The sequence below is a fragment of the Felis catus genome, chromosome B2 (assembly GCF_018350175.1).
Source record: "Felis catus isolate Fca126 chromosome B2, F.catus_Fca126_mat1.0, whole genome shotgun sequence".
NCBI lineage: Eukaryota > Metazoa > Chordata > Mammalia > Carnivora > Felidae > Felis > Felis catus.
The window spans coordinates 50,969,844-50,987,042 of record NC_058372.1 but is presented as its reverse complement, the minus strand read 5'-3'; the positions used below and the strand labels follow the sequence as shown (position 1 = coordinate 50,987,042).

At 42.1% G+C, this 17,199-nt stretch overlaps 1 protein-coding gene across 8 annotated transcripts in view; it reads left to right on the top strand.

Moving 5' to 3' along the window:
* The window catches only part of KLHL31 (kelch like family member 31), a 124,692-nt gene that overhangs the window by 77,141 nt on the left and 30,352 nt on the right, over positions 1-17,199 (top strand). The window lies entirely within an intron of this gene.

Here is a 17,199-nt window from a genome sequence, read left to right as displayed (position 1 = left end):
TCCTTGTTACATAAAATTCAACACTGGGGACACAGTGGGTCAGTTTGAGTGAGTACGGAGTCTTCAGGGAGGCAGCAGACTGTTTAATCAACCCGGTTTGCAGATATGTGAAGAGAAGGGCCTATCGGGGTGGACTAGGATGGTTCTGAAATTAACTCTAGGGTAACAGGGGTCTTAACGAGGGAGGGGAGCACAGGTCACAGGCCTCGGAGTGAATGCGGAAGGAATGCCTTAAACATATAGATCCTGCTGAAGCTGGAGGCCTCCTGGCCTGCCAGCAGGACGTGGGGCTTGTGATCCAAGGCACAGGCGTGGAGCACACGGGCTGGGGAAGGGGCGCGCCTGCATCAAGGTCCCGAGTTGAGGGATGGGATTCCCACCCCTGCCCCCCGAGGAACTGAGACGCCAGGTGTTGAGCAGGAGACACCACTTCACAGGGGACTGTCGTCGTCTGCTGATGGGGGAGGATTTGTTTTCTCTCACACAGGCTGTGCGTGGTGGGGATGGGGGTGGGGAGAATGGCAACAGCCGATAGATCACTTAAAAGTCAGACAAAGGCCCTCTTCAGACCTTAGAAGTCCGCGGTGTTTGGTGGGGGGCGGAGTATGCCAACGATTCATAGAAAGGAACCTGGAAGCGGGGCTGTTAGACTGCCCGTTAACCTGGCAACTGGGGCTCTTGAGCGCTCTTACGCTCAACGTGAAAATCTAAAAGAATGTGACGAATGGCACTCAGATCCATGAAGCAGGAAAACCCGGTTACACGTATAACACAACCCTCATCCGGGTTCTTGTCTGGAACAGTATCTGAAGCAGTATCAGAGGTATTAGAACTTAGTGGTTGAAGGCATAGACTTTGAAAGCAGATAAGCTGAGACCAAGCTCTAGTTCTGCCACTTATTTGGGAAGTAATCTCAGGAAACATCCGAGAGTAAGGGAATAAAATAGGAAAAGGAGGGGAGCTAACAAAGGGTATATCATCAAGTCAACTGTCACAGGGGGCAATGGGTGCATAATCCTGCTGGGGAACCCTAGGAGACAGAACAGAGATTACCTCAGAGTTGTCCCAACCAGGGGCTAGGAAGCCAGGGTATTTGTCCACCAATTTCTGTCCACCATTGCTTCAGAGCTGCTCCTGGGGGCATTGACTCTCTGGCACTCAGGCTTGCCACAATGCTGCTGTGCATGTTCCCAGGACCAGAGCAAAGCCCTTGGGTAGAGAATCTCAAGTGTTCACAGTAAGGCTTGGGCCCAGAGATAAGAGTGCCAGGAGGATATAATGGTCGGCTCTGGCCATGTGGGCCACAGGATAACAGGGCTCATCCTTGTGTGGTTCAGAAAGCACTCGTAGAGACATTACCATATTTTACCTTCACTACCAACCTGAAAGATAGAGTTTTATTATATCCATCTCATAAGGAATGGAACAGAGGATACAAGACATTAAACGACTTGCCAAAGTCGTACAATTAATAGGCACAGCAGGAATTGAGCCCAGATTTTCTGTTTCAAAGCACCATTTTTAAAAAGTCAGCTATAGGGGCGCCTGGGTGGCTCAGTCAGTTGGGCATCTGACTTTGGTTCAGGTCATGATGTCATGGTCCGTGAGTTAGAGCCCCGCGTCGGGCTCTGTGCTGACAGCTCAGAGCCTGGAGCCTGTTTCGGATTCTGTGACTCCCTCTCTCTCTGCCCCTCCTCCGTTCATGCTCTGTCTCTCTCTGTCTCAAAAATAAATAAACGTTAAAAAAAAAATCGACTATAGCCTCTCTCTCTTTCTCTCCTCTCTCTCTCTCTCAAAAACAAACACTTAACAATAAATAAACAAACAAACAAACAAATAGGCACCAGTGTGGCTCAGTCGGTTAAGCTCTTGACTTTTGCTCAGGTCATGATCTCATGGTTCATGAGTTCAAGCCCCACATCAGGCTCTCTGCTGTCAGCACAGAGCCCATGTCAGATTTTCTGTCTCCCTCCCCCCTCCCTCTCTGCCCCATCTCTGCTCATGCTCTCTCTCTCAAAAATAAATAAACATTATATATATATATACATATACATATATGTATACACATATATATATACACGTATATCAAATACAGCAAACCATCTTATAAATGGAGTTTAAAAGGGTGGAAAATATTTGCCCATCAGAATAGCTGAGCCCCCCCTTCCCCTCCCCCAGGCCTAGTAGCATGAGGGCTATGACAGAATCCACCCCCTGGAGGGCTGCTGGAGAAGTAGAGTCCACATGAGAACAAGAAGAGGAAGACACTATTTAGAGTCTGGGCTGATATTACAAGTGTGTTTTGTGACAATGGGTAGTGAATTCCAAAGGGAGTCATAGAAGGGTTTTAGAAGTTGGGGGTAGGGGAGGCTCAGGTGAGCTAGAAGAGACAAAGAGCAAATACACAAAGCCCTGTGCGGTTTTTAGATTTGCCTCCTTTGCCGTCACCTCATCCTCTTACATGCCGGTGCCGTCGTTCTGAGCTCCTTGCTGTTTTCCTGACCACTCCTAACTCGCTCCCTGCACAAGGCCTTTGTACTGGCTGTTTCCTCTGCCTGCAATACTCTTCCTCGCTTGGCTACTTGGCTAAACCCCTGACTTCCTTCAAGTCCTTGTTCACATCGTTCCTTCTCAAGAAGACCTAACTACCCTGGCCACTATCCAGGCCATATCATGTCCTGACCATGAACTAACTGCATACTATGGATCCCCTGCTTTAATTTTTCTTTTTCCCATAACACTTATCACTTTCTGACTTCCTGTACAGTTACTTATTTTCCATATGTACTGTGTGTCTTTCCTTGCTAAAACGTAAACTCCAGAAGGCCAAGCATCTTTGTTTTGTTCTCTGATATATCCCAAGCACCTAGAACAGCATCTGGCCAGTGGTAAGCACTCAGTGAACACTGAGAAATGAGTGAATGAATGCCAACATTGCTCAGCTCACAAAGGAACAATCCAGGTGCCATTCCATGCCTTCACCATAACTTAATGCCCCCTGCTTCCAGGGACAGAAGAGGTTCCATCTTCTCCCTTTCCTGTCCCCCACCTCTCCCACTTTCTCAACTCCACTGAGTCTCAGTCTCTCCTCCCCTCCTTCACCTAGGCAACCAGAACCTTCTGCATTGTGAAAGTGGGCATTTTCTTCTTGGTTTACTTTTAAATGGTAAGTACTTTTGTTTGCCCTGTGAAATATATGGCAACAGTTTATTTAATAACTCCACTGTCTTCTTTCTTTTTTTGGACACAGTAGATGCCATGAAATAGCATGCTCTTAGTTATATTTGTCAAAAAAAGGGGGGGGGGGGATAGGATCTGTTAAATGGTCAGCATTAGGGCTGGACACTGCCCTTACACTGTCAACACTATGTTTACTTTGACATATTTACAGTGCCTGAAAACATTTGCTGTAGTTCCAACAGTCAAGGTTAAGAGATAAGTATCTGAATGAGAGGAGAGGATGGAAACCAGCCCATGTCAAATGCTGGGGAAAGGGCAGAGCTACAGCTAGAGAGTACCGGAATCTTACTCTAGAATAAAATCCCCAGTTTTATTTTTTATTTTTTTTAAGTTTTTTTTATTAACATTTATTTATTTTTTGAGAGTCAGAAAGAGACAGAGCATGAGCAGGGGAGGTGCAGGGAGAGGGAGACACAGAACCGGAAGCAGGCTGTCAGCACAGAGCCCGACACGGCGCTCGAACCCATGAACCATGAGATCATGACCCGAGCCGAAGTCAGTCGCCCAACCAACTGAGCCACCCAGGCGCCCCTAAAACCCCCAGTTTTTTTTTTAAAGCACTGAAATAATTCTAATATATAAGCTGAGAACTAAAAACTGTACTTAAGTTCTTGGAGCAGCATTTCAAATACTGAGGCACCCTAGGGAGTGTTATGTTGTAGAGTTTGAAATTTGATTTGACTAGTTTTGATTTAACTAGTAATTTGAAGTAACTAGTCCCGTTTCCTACACGTGAAATCATAAGCAGTTAAGTATGCGAAGAACATGCAAAATATCCAATAGAGAAAAATCCTGAGTAACACTTTCAGTCTTTTTTATTATTATTGTTTTTATTTATTTTTGGGAGAGGGAGAGGGAGAGGGAGAGGGAGAGAGAGAGAGAGAGAGAGAGAGAGAGAGAGAGAGAGAGAGAAAGAATGGAGGACGGGCAGAGAGAGAGGGAGGCAGAGGATCCGAAGCAGGCTCTGCGCTGACAACAGGGAGCCCAACTTGAGGCTCAAACTCATGGACCATGAGATCACGACCTGAGCCCAAGTCAGATGCTTAACTGCCTGAGCCACCCAGACACTCCTCACTTTCAGTCTTAAAGATAATAATCTGATGTAGAGAGAACAGAGGAAGACGGAACCTGACAGGACACTGAGAAGTCACTGGCAGAGCCCTACCAGCTGGTTATAATATGGACAGATTGTACACTAACTAGAAAGGTCATCGTGTTGTGTTCTTCACATCAAAGCCCCACGGATAGAACAGTTCAGCATCAAATATTCAGTTTTCCCCATCCATTCGATCATCCATCTATCCCAACATTCTGGGTGTTTAAGTAAGGGCCAGGCAAATGAGCTTTAAGTTATTGAAAAAGAAAAAAGAAAAAGGGGAGGGGGCCCTCACATAAGGAGTTCCCAGAAAAGCGAGAAAGACTCGTCAGGGAAAGTTTCAGGGAAGTGGAGCCAGGGCTGAAGATCATTGGCTTGTCTGCAACGCCCGAATCAAAGCGAATGGAAAAGTGCTCACATCAATATTTCTACAGCATTCTTGCTCTGTCACATCCAATTATTTACAGAGCTTTCATGTATCTTTGTTTATTTTAATCAAATTACTTCTTTTCTGGCTAGTTTAGAAAATACCATTGGCAGAATGAAAGAAGGTGTGTCTTTTTTTTTTTTCTTTATATTTTATTTTCTTTAATCCCCGCCATGAAGCAGTCAGGATTTTCAACCTCGGCTCTGAATTGCCACAATACCAAAATAGTCAAGAAACTTCCATGAAGGCAATGCCAGTGTTACGGGTAAGAAAATTGATGTTCAGAAGCTGGCTCAGTGTCACCCACTGACAGCTGTGTCAAAATGTTTTTTACCTTTTTGCTCCTACTTAGTCTAGAAAAATGTACAGAAATTTCTATAGTGCTGCATTGTTCTGGGAATAGTGACATATTAAGCCATTAGAAATGACCTAGTCGGACCCTGTCTAGAGGTTACCTCGTCAGCCCCAGCAAGAAACGTGGACACGTGTGAAAGATCAAAGTGACAAGGGCAACTTTTGCTAGAAAAATCCAATGACGTAAGAGAGTCAGTAGCCAGCATCTGACCTGCTTAATTTATGCTTAAAATTGTACTAGGGACTTTTTTACTAGACTCTAAAAGCAGGCAAGGAAAGTGTTATTACAATGCTTCATCTAAGAATTCCCCCTTGTTTGGAGTAAATCTGAGAATTCCTGGAAAATGGGAGCTTGCTGACTACTTTTGAATAACCTCAAATGTCATTTCTCAATCTCAGGGCCGCTTGGGGCCTGAAAATTCTTTGGCGTGAGGGGCTGCCCTTTGCACTGAAGGAGGTTCAATGGCATCTCTGGCCTCTACTCACTAGATACTGGCAAAACTACCAGCAAAACCACCCCTTCCCCCTCCCCCCCGCCCCACCCTGTTGTGACAAGCAAAATATCTGTAGACATTGCTGAATGTCCCCCAGGGGCAAATCACGATCACCATTGCTTCTAGGTGCTTCCAGCTCAGCCTTCAGGCTCAGGCATGTTACCTCCTCTAAGAGGCCTTCCCTGATTACTTAATCTAAAGCAAATCCCCTTAGGGGCACGTGGGTGGCTCAGTCGGTTAAGTGTCTGACTTTGGCTCAGGTCATGATCTCATGGTTCGTGGGTTCGAGTCCTGCACTGGGCTCTGTGCCAACAGCTTGGAGCCTGGAGCCTGCTTTGGATTCTGTGTCTCCCTTTCTCTCTGCTGTTCCCCTGACCTCACTCTGTCTCTCTCTCTCAAAAAAAAAATTTTAAGTAAATCCCTTTATTAATATCTCTCACACATCACCCAGTAAACTAAGATAGACATTGCAAAGTTTATGATTACACACCTATTATCTTCTTTTCTTTTTTTTTTTAATTTTTTAACGTTTATTCATTTTTGAGAGACAGAGACAGAGCACAAGCAGGGGAGGGGCAGAGAGAGAGGGAGACACAGAATCCAAAACAGACTCCAGGCTCTGAGCTGTCAGCACAGAGCCTGAAGCGGGGCTGGAACTCACAAACTGTGATATCATGACCTGTGCTAAAGTCAGACACTTAACTGACTGAGCCGCCCAGGCTCCTCTTATTTTCTTGTTCAGTGTCTATCTAACCCATTTTATTGGAAGCCCAATGAGGGCTGTGACCATGCATATTTCATTTGCTACCATACACTCATCAACTGGCACAGTGCATGACATAAAAAAGATGTTTAGTTAGAACTGGCTAAGTAAGTACATTATACTAACATGTCAGAAGAGTCTGAGGTTAGATTTATTCTGTATCCAAAATCCCTAGGGAGGACCATATTCCAGGATGTAGAATAAGTAATTGCTTTATGGTTGTAAGAATGTTTTAAATGCCCCTTATGGAAGGAACATTAGGCATAAAATTAAGCAGTTTTATACTTGGGGCTCTGAGAGATTTGGAACAAAAAATCAACTTACCAGCCCAAGTTAGTCACTTCACTTCCTTGACCTACAGTTGTCTGCTCTGGAAAATAGGGGTAATAGTACATGCTTCAATAAAGTTGTAGTAAGGAGTAGGGATATGATTTATAAGGTGTCTGGCACATAGAAATTGCTCGATAAAATGGCAAATGCCATCAAATACTTTTTGTAATAATAATAACAATAACAGCTTAGTCCTGTCAAACCTGGGCTTTACCAACCCAATCACACTCAGCAATTGCCATTCAGCCTCCAACTGACAAGTTCAGTTCCAACAGCCAACCCAAGGCTGTTTGAGACCCTGCAAATGGATAAGGTCTGCAGTTCATTTTCCTACCCCTAACCTGGAATGCCATGTGCCCCAACCAAGCCTTGAGCCCAACAAATGGCAATCTGTCTCTGACCCCAGTCATTCTTGCTCTTGGCTTTTGCACAAATTTCTTGGCTTACACTCTACTTCCCTTTCCAGGACAAACTTTCTCCCGAGACCCACCCATTTTGTTAGGGCTCAAACATTCTGTTAGTTATTTCTAGCCTCTCCTCTCTATGCCAGTAACCATAGCCAATCCAGCAATATCGACCAACCCAAACCACAGCTACAATTCTAACACCGACACTGCCTAGATACTCCCATGTAGCCCCCATCGGTAATCAGACCAAATGCTGGCCAGCCTGGCCTTATTTGAGCTGGAATTTCCCTCTGGAGAGTAGGATATTGACTGCTGAATGAAGCATACTGTGAGCTGGATTAGACTTGAGGAAACAGCATAGAGATTATTTGGAGAGAGAAGGAGGGATAGGATATGTGGCAGGATATGTGCTGAATCAGAGCCCCATGCATACTTTATCTGCTTTCTCCCCAGCCCCCATCTACTGCAAAGGTTCCAGATGATGCCAATATCTATGGCAAAGTCTTCCAAACACACGCATAGCCTTGAAAATAGGTAAACACAGCCATAACTATTTCTATATTTCCGAAAAATCCAGGCCTTCTTAAGGTTGAGAGTCACCACCTCTGAGTGTCCTGGCTTAGTGGTCTGGCAAGGTGTTTTAGCAAACTCTTCCCTGCATTTAATATGACTAGGTGGGGCTGACATAAACTAGTAAAAATTTAAACCCTTTTCTGATTAAGCAACATGTCAGTGCCAGTGAGAGAGAACCTGTTGACACATCTGGCTTACTAGGCTAGAGAGCAAAGAAAAAGAGCCATTATCCTTGGCTTCTAGTTAACTCTTTTCTCTGTAGCTTCAGGGTCAGCAAATTTTTTTCTCTAAAGGTTCCAGTTAATAAATATTTTAAGCTTTGCTGCTCACATATAGTTTCTGTTCCTTCTTCTCCTTCTCCTATTTGCCTTAAATCATGTAAAAATTTTAAAACATTCTTAGCTCCTAGACCATACAGAAATAGTCTACACTGCCCCATAGGCCATAGTTTATTGATCCCGCTCCAAACCAACAACTCACAAATATCTGAGTAATGGCCTTCAAACTGACATTTCAAGACAAAGCCCATTGATTTTATTTGGGATATATGCTCATTGGTAAAATTGCAATTATCCTTGAGTAAGTTTCCTGGCACTTATGATAACTCCTAAGCTATTGGTAACCCATTGAGCTTATCCTTAAGATGTGTACGTTTTACGATATGAAAGTTATAGCTCAATTTTTTAAAGTTTTAAAATGTTATTAGGGTATATTTGTTTAATAACTATATGCGTCTTCCTTGCTTGCCTTTTTAACTTTTTTTTTTTTTAAGTAATCTCTACACCCGACATGGAGCTCGAACTCCTGACCCCAAAATCAAGAGTCGGATGCTCCAATGACTAAGCCAGCCAGGCTCCCCTATCTCGCTTACCTTTCTATTTTTAGCACCACATCCAGCTTGAAGTAGGCACTCATTTGTTGTGTATAATGGAGAGAAGAAGAGATTCAGGAGAATGGATGGTGGTGGAGGAAGGAGTGGAGGAACATTACAAACACAATAACCCAGGACTGTAAACTAAGATGAATCATAACTGAATGGCCAGATTGTTTGAGAAACACCTGTTACGTAGATACAAAAAGGCACCTGTGGATGCCTGATTCTGATAAACATGTAAAATTATTCTGTGAAAATCACAGAATTGTCGTGACTGCAGTTACAAGGGCTCTCCGGGAGCCTACCGGGAATATGACTTTGGAGTCACACACCTACCAGGAATATGACTTTGGAGCTGCAACCAACTAGTCTACAAAGCCAGAAGAGATTTCAAAAATTCAATTTGCTATCACTTCAGTATTTGCAATAGCTCTTACGAGCGTCCAGAAAACCCAAAGGGCAGCCAAGTTGTATGTAGACAACTTGTATTTGTTGTATTTGTTGGCAAATATTAAGAGTCAAGAGAAGAGGGTCTGCAGGCTTCCCTGCAGAGAGAATTAAAGGTTTGAGGGCTAAGTGACCTTTTGGCTCCGGAAATCACAGAGTCAATGACAAAGCTGCAAAAGCAGACTCAGTGTGTCCCGTCAAGATTGCCAAAAAGAATATATAGTAAGCCTTCTTCTGGCTGAAGTTTCCAGGCAGTAAGCCACGTCAGGCAAGCTGAGACAGTCAGCCCCAACATGCATGGGACAAGGAAATGGTTTCCATAGTGAAGAAGTATCTTTTGACTCCAAAGAGGATTCAGAACCAAGCACAGAAATATTTAAGATAACCAAGGCCATATGTTACTCTATTGAGACTAGAGTGTGTGCAAATTTAGTGCTTTCTGTATTAGGAATATTTAGGAGAAATAAGTCTATCAGAGTGTCTACCTTCTAATTAGAAGTTTTGTTTTGTTTATTTATTTTGGGGGGAGGGAGGGAGAATGAGCGAGGGAAGGGCAAAGAGAGAAAGGGGGACGGGGGACAGAGGATCCAAAGTGGGCTCATGCCAACAGCAGAGAGCCTGATGCGGGGCTCAGACTCACGAACCATGAGATCATGACCTAAACTGAAGTCAGATGCTCAACTGACTTAGCCATCCAGGTGCCCCCTAATTAGAATTTAAATGTGTAATTGAGTAGTCAGTATCAACTTGTAATTTTTGGTTGAAATCTTCTACATTGGGAAGAAGCACTGGAACATTTAAGAGAATCTTAAGTTCACTCTCCAGCTGAACAGTTCTTTCTTGCAGATAACCTGAGCACCAGGTAGGAAGGTGGGCCTGTAGTGTCCCCTGTCTCTTTATCGTCCCAGGATGCTGGACTCCTCGGTGGCAGATGAAATGACCGGACTGACCTTGAAACTCTGGTAGAAGAAACTGGAGCAAGAGCCTAAGCATGTGGAAGGGGATTCTGAGGACCCCCACCTCAGGCCAGGAAATGAGGGCAGGCCGGAGTGGAGTGCTCTGAGGAGGAAGAAAGAGTTTCCACAGAGCACCTTCCAGCACCTTCTGGAGGAGGTCTCCCAGGCCCAGGGGAGCGGTGTCAACAGAGGAGGAGCCCCCCCACCACGGGCATCTACCTGCGTCTCCCTGCCCCCACCAGTCCTGGAGCCACCAGGGATTATCCAACACTCTGTCCCCCAGCCTCTTGCCACCATCACTAAACAGCTACCTCAGCAGCCACTCGTCTCATAGATTCCCCTCTCCAGGTCTTCCCCACTCAAAGGTCAGGAAGTATTAAGGAAGGTCTTCTGCCTCACTCATTGATTTCTAGGAATTCCTTACCTATTCTAACATGGGCCTTTTTCAGTACGCAAATTGCAAGTGTTAAGTCCTTTGGTGACCTGCCTTTCAGTCTCTTTGCGATGTCTTTGGATGAACACACATCCTTAATTTTAATCATTTTGTTTTTCAGGCTTTCCCCCCACCCCCAAAAAATAGAATTTTAAGTTTGTTATAAGTTTAATGTATCAGATTTCTAAGAATTATTTAAACACTTGGAAAGGTTTATTGGTCAAAAGATTTTTAAGGCTAAAGACCTAACCTGAAATACATTAAATATACAAATGCAGTGTAAAGTATTTGAAGATATTTGATGAACAGATCCATAAATAGTGCCAAATATTAGTCAAAGAGCCTTACAAGTGATTGCAAAAATGTGCTTGATATATAATAAAATAAGATTTGTAAGCTGAACTTCAAACCTTAAGGGTTTTGAATCTGTAACTATAACAAATTTATTATTAACTTCAAAAGCTTAAACAAGCCTCTGCATAGTCCTTCCTGCACTTAAAACAGCCCTTAAAGTGTGCTGAAAAATGAACACTTAACACTTTCATCATCAGCCCTAATTCCTTTGGTAGTTCCTCTTATGACATGATTTACACACATCTCAGAACTTCAGTTACTCCTCTGAACTGGAATTTATCTCTGTGTCTATGGGTGCTTATTCCAAAAATTCACATAGATGCTTATCAATTTAACATCTAAGAGGTACTTAGTAATGTAAAATCACTAAGATTTCCTGATGCAAGAAGTTCTAAAGTTGAGGTAAACTGTAAAATAACTGAAATTTTAAGAAGGCAGTCCAAATTAATCTGCTAATTTAGAGCTTCTTTGTGGCCCAGAAACTAAGCTATCCATGTTGGCACTTTGCACAATCAGCATAATGCAGTACCTTCTAGAAAATAACCTGCTTCCAATTCCCTGAAATTGAAATTTAGGGGCCATCAGCAGAAACTCCAGCTAGCACAACCTGACAAGAGGCTGCAGCAATAAAACATGACGTCTATAGACAGTTTGAGATAATATTTTCCCAATTCTACAAATATTTTTAGCATAGGAAATAGTGCTATTAGCTTTGAATTATTTTATAGTAGTGGTAGTTTTAAAGGATAAAATAAATACATAATGGATTGAAAATACAGCACAGGGAATATAGTCAATAACATTGTAACTTTGTAGGGTGACTGATGGTAACTACACTTATTGTGGTGACCTTTTTGTAATGTATGTAATTGTCGAATCACTGTGTTATACACTCAAAACTAATATAATACTGTATGTCGACTAACGTTCAATTTAAAAAATTAAATAGGTGTGCCTGGGTGGCTCAGTTGGTTGAATATCTGACTCTTGATTTTGGCTCAGGTCATGATCCCAGGGTTGTGGGATCAAGCCCCACGTTGGGCTCCATGCACAGCACAATTTCTGCTTAAGATTCTCTCTCTCTCCCTCTGCCCCTCTCCACCTCTGGCATGCTCTCTCTCTGCCTCTCTCTCTAAATAAATAATAAAAATAAAGTAAAATATACATACATGATGTTGTAATGGGTTTGAACATTTCCTATGAGTATAGAACAGCATGGTAGTCATTAAATCTTTATTTCTCCCCAAAACAAAAGCAAAATACATGAATGGAGGATGTCTCCAATTACTTAGTAAAAAGACAGAGGGATAGCCCAATTAGCAAAAAAGAAATATAGTTGTTAGGTAGATTTAATTAAAGTCTTTACACATTTCATCTAAGACTATGCTTTTATTCACTGTAACTTAGAGGCCATTTCAGTCATAATTGCATATGATTAAATGTAAGAGTAAAAAAGGAATAATGGGGCACCTGGGTGGCTCAGTCGGTTGGGCTTCCGACTTCAGCTCAGGTCACGATCTCACAGTCCGTGAGTTCGAGCCCCGTGTCGGGCTCTGGGCTGACGGCTCAGAGCCTGGAGCCTGCTTCTGATTCTGTGTCTCCCTCTCTCTCTGCCCCTCCCCCATTCATGCTCTGTCCCTCTCTGTCCCAAAGATAAATAAACGTTAAAAAAAAAAAAAGAGTAAAAAAGGAATAAAGAGCCACTTTCTTCCTGAGTAACCAGTACCAGGCTTGCCCTCCTGCCATCAACAACAATAAATGACAAATAAATGAGATAATTATTTTTAGACGTTGGACACCAGGCAGCACAGGACAGAGGTCCTTGAGAAAAGGGAAGCCCATGAAGTGAACAGCACATTCACCCTGGATTTTTGCCTAGGGAAACCTTCCAAACCACAGGGCCAAGAAGTGAAGTGCTAGAAGGGCACAGAAGACTCTAGAAGACACAGATTCTATGTCCCTCTTGCCCTGCACTGAAGAGGGCAAGAGTGAAGTTCAGGGCTGCTAAAGGAATTTGTAGGGCATGGCACCAGAGAGAATGGAGCTGCGGAGATGAGTTCTTAGAAGTCTGTGTGGCAGCTCCTGGTAGATCCTTGGCCGAGGGCAGAGCTGCACATAAGCAGGGCAAAACTCTTTAAGGCCCAGCAGAGAGTGGCTGCCCTAGGATTGAGTACTAACAGAGGTAGCTCAGTGCTGAGAGGCTTTGGAGTTCCAACCCAGCCAGAGTGGGAGACCTTTCTGGGCTCTTTGATCACTTCCAGAGACCCCAGAAAGGCCATGTGATTGGAGGAAGTAATGTGGCCTCAAGTCTGGGGCATTCTTTAGAGCAGAAGTTGGCAAAATTTTTCTTACAAGACCAAAGAGAAAAAACTCCAGGCTTGCAAGTCATATGTTCCCTTTCACAATGTCTCAATTCTGTCATTGTAGCGTGGAAGCAGCCACAGACAATATGTAAATGAGTGAGCATAGTTGCATGCCCGTAAAGTTTTGTTCATAGACCCGAAGGTGACCTAAGTGTTAGGATGGGCAGACAAGGACATAAAAGTAACCGTTATAAATATGTTTAAGGATATAACAGAAAATGTAAACTAGTAAACACCTGGGAAATCTCAGCATAAAAATGGAAATTATAAAAAATAACCAGTCAGTTAGCTGGTTAAGCTAACAGTTAAGCATCCGACTTCGACTCAGGTCATGATTTCATGGCTCATGAGTCTGAACCCTGTGTCAGGCTCTGTGCTGACAGATCAGAGCCTGGAGCCTGCTTCAGATTCTGTTTTTCCCTCTCTCTATGTCCCTCCCTTGTTTGTGTTCTCTCTCTCTCTCTCTCTCTCTCTCTCTCTCTCTCTCTCTCTCAAAAATAAATAAACATTAAAAAAAAATTTTTTAAATAACCAAATGGAAATTCTATACTTGTAAATTACATTACCTGAAATACAATATTCATGAAATAAGCATAACAGCAGACCAAAAATTGCATAAGAAAAAGTTGGTGAGCTTGAAGACAAATCAAAAGAAATCATTCAATCTGAAGAACAAGAGAAAAAAAATTGTTAATGAATAGAGTCTTGGTAATCTTTAGAAAGATACCAATGATCTAACATTTATAATGAGAGTACCCAAATGAAAAGAGAAAGAGAACAGAGCAGAAAAAATATATTTGAAGTAAAGATGGATGAAATGTTCCTAAAGCTGGTTATTGGAAAGTCAATTTACAGATCCAAGAAGCTTGGTGAAACTTATGGAGGATAAACACACAAAGAAAAACATACTGAGACATTTCATAGTCAAAATGCAGAAAAATCAAAGATGAGGAGAAAAATCTCAACAGAAGCCAGAGAAAAAGGTATATGCTCAGGCGAACTATAATACAAACTCAAACTGGTACCTCAGCAAAAACGGTGGTGAAAAAACTCAGAAAGTGAAATTTTAAAGTGTTGCAAGGGGAAAAAAGCACCATCAACTCAAATTGCTATATCCAGCAAAATTATCATCGAAATGAGGGTAAAATAAAAACCTTTTCAGATCAATGAAAACTGAAAGAACTTGTTGTCAGCTGATTTATAAAAATAGAAATGCTAAGACAATTTTTCAAGCTGAAAGAAAAAATGAAACCAAATGGAATCTCAGACTTATAGGAAGGCATGAAAAGTATGTAAGCTAATAAATATGTAGATAATATTTAAAAGGCTATCTTTCTTTTCATTCCTTTAAAAGACAATTTAAAGCAAAAGTAGTAACGTTGTGTATGAGGTTTATAAAGCCCATAGAAGTAAAACAGATGACAAGTTAGCATAAAGAATGGAGTAAAAGGAACTATACTCTTGTAAACTGTATTTTACATGAAGTGCTACAGTGTAAATTTAACATAGACTATAATTTTAAGAAATTTTTTTATGTTTAGTTTATTTTTGAGAGAGAGAGCACAAGTGGGGGAGGGACAGAGAGAGAGGGAGACAAAGGATCTGAAGGGGGCTCCACACTGACAGCAGTGAGATCAGTGTGGGGCATGAACTCACAAACCCAGGTGGAGATCATGACCTGACCCAAAGTCAGATGCTCAACCCACTGAGCCACCTAGGCACCCCAGTAAATTTAAAAAACAATAGGAGAAATAAGTAGGAATGTTAAAAATTAAATTAAACAAAAAGAAAGCAGGAAAGGAATAACAGAGGAGCAAAGACCCCATGACAAGCAGAAAACAAGTACAGACTGATGGACGCTAACCCCAACCATCTCAATGACTACATAAAATATCAATGAACTGTGTACTCTAATTCAAGGGCATTTGAATTTAAAAAGCAAGACTGAATTACATACTCTCTACAAAGGGTGAAACTTAATTATAAAGACACAAATATAGTGAAGGAAAAAGATGCATCATGCAAACAGTAAATGTGAGAAGTTACTGTGGGCATATTAATATCAATCAAAGTAGATCTCAAGGCAAAAGAGTATTTCATACAATAAAAGGATCAATTCATCAAGAAGACATACTCCTAAATGTGTATGCTTCTAATATTAGACCTTTGAAATGCATGGGATAAAAACCAATAAAACTGAAGAGAGAAGTAATCCACAGCCATAACTGGAAACTTTAATGCCTTTCAGCAACTGACAAAACACTTTTAAAAATCAGCCTGGCCAACACCTAGCAAATGAGTATTGTGTCTGGTCTTCTTTCTCTTTGAGACACCTAGTGTATCTTAACATACTCAGAATGGATTGGAAAAGTTAAAATAATTCAATAGACTTTTCCCAATATATATTTTTATGAAATGCTCTTTTCTTATCACAACCTTATTCTTATAAACTTCTTGGAGCTACTGATTTACCTTATCTTCCCTTATCTTATCTTACCTTATATGGAGAATGCTATGTACTAATTTGTACGTACCAAATTTGAATGTAGAAGCCTTAACCCTTAGTATCTCAGAATGTGACTGTGACTGGAGACAGTCCTTTAAAGAGGTGCATCAATTAAAATAGTGCTGTTAATGTGGGTTTTAATCCAACCTGACTAGTGCCCTTATAACAGGGAATCTGGACACACAAAGAGTCACCAGAGATGCACAGGCATAGAGAAAGGACCAAATGAGGACACAGTGAGAAGGTGATCATGTGCAAGCCGAGGAGAGTGGCCTCAGAAGAAACTAAAGCTTCTAAGACCTTGATCTTGGACTCATAGCGTGGCTGACTGGGAGCTGCCACTGCCCAGCATCACAAGAGAGCATCATACTACATACCATCAGTCCAGGAAAAGGTCAAAATTCAAAACTGGAAATACAGTTTCTACTAAATGCATATCACTTTCTCCCCTAATAAAGTCAAAAAATCGTTAAGTGGAACCATCATTAAGTGTGGAACAGTCTGTACTATATGGAAAACCAGAACATTTGAATATGGGCTGGAAGTCTCTACATTTAATGATATTCCATGAATAGAAATACACAGGCAAAGACACATGGTGTGTTTGCCTTTGACATATGCCATAGATTCCAAGAAAAGTACTGGTGTGACTTTAAAATAAACAATGAAAAGGACAATTGAGAAAATATGAAAGTAAGACACACTAATACTGACATCTTGACCCAGGGTGCTCAGTTAACCCAAAGGCAGAGAGGAGATACTCATAGTATTTAGAGCAGGTGGTATGTCTAGTCCAACAGTCACATTTAATAAAGGTGGAAGGTGGAGCCAGAGAAATTAAGTGGCTGTCCAAGATCACACAGCCAATGGCAGAAAGGGCCTTGACCTAAGCCCCTAAACACCCAGCCTTCACTTCACAGTACCAAAAATAGCACAGTGAAGTCAGTAACGTGATAATCATGCATTATAAAAAGCAGATAACTACAGTTTTCTCCAATACCGGTTTGACTCCAGTAATGAAAAAACATTTAGGGCCAAATGAAGAAGCAAAGGTGTTTTATCAAATGACAATAATCCGATTATATTTTAATAATATAAGACATAAGAGTTTTTTTTTTTAATTTTTTTTTTCAACGTTTATTTATTTTTGGGACAGAGAGAGACAGAGCATGAACGGAGGAGGGGCAGAGAGAGAGGGAGACACAGAATCGGAAACAGGCTCCAGGCTCCGAGCCATCAGCCCAGAGCCCGACGCGGGGCTCGAACTCACGGACCGCGAGATCGTGACCTGGCTAAAGTCGGACGCTTAACCGACTGCGCCACCCAGGCGCCCCAAGACATAAGAGTTTTTATGTAGTAGTTTCTCCCATCTGTGAATGGCGGGCTATTTGTGAAAACAAAAATAAGGTAAAATTCCAATACAGCAATAAACTAATTGTAGGCCGATTTTGGCATCACAGAGTAGCACCTATAGAAGCATTGACAGAGAAGAGACTGAAGCAAAGGTAAAATTTTGGGTGGTGCCAGGGGCCGGGGGGTGGGGGAGCAGATCGAAGCTGCCCTCACCTGATTGGCACTATCA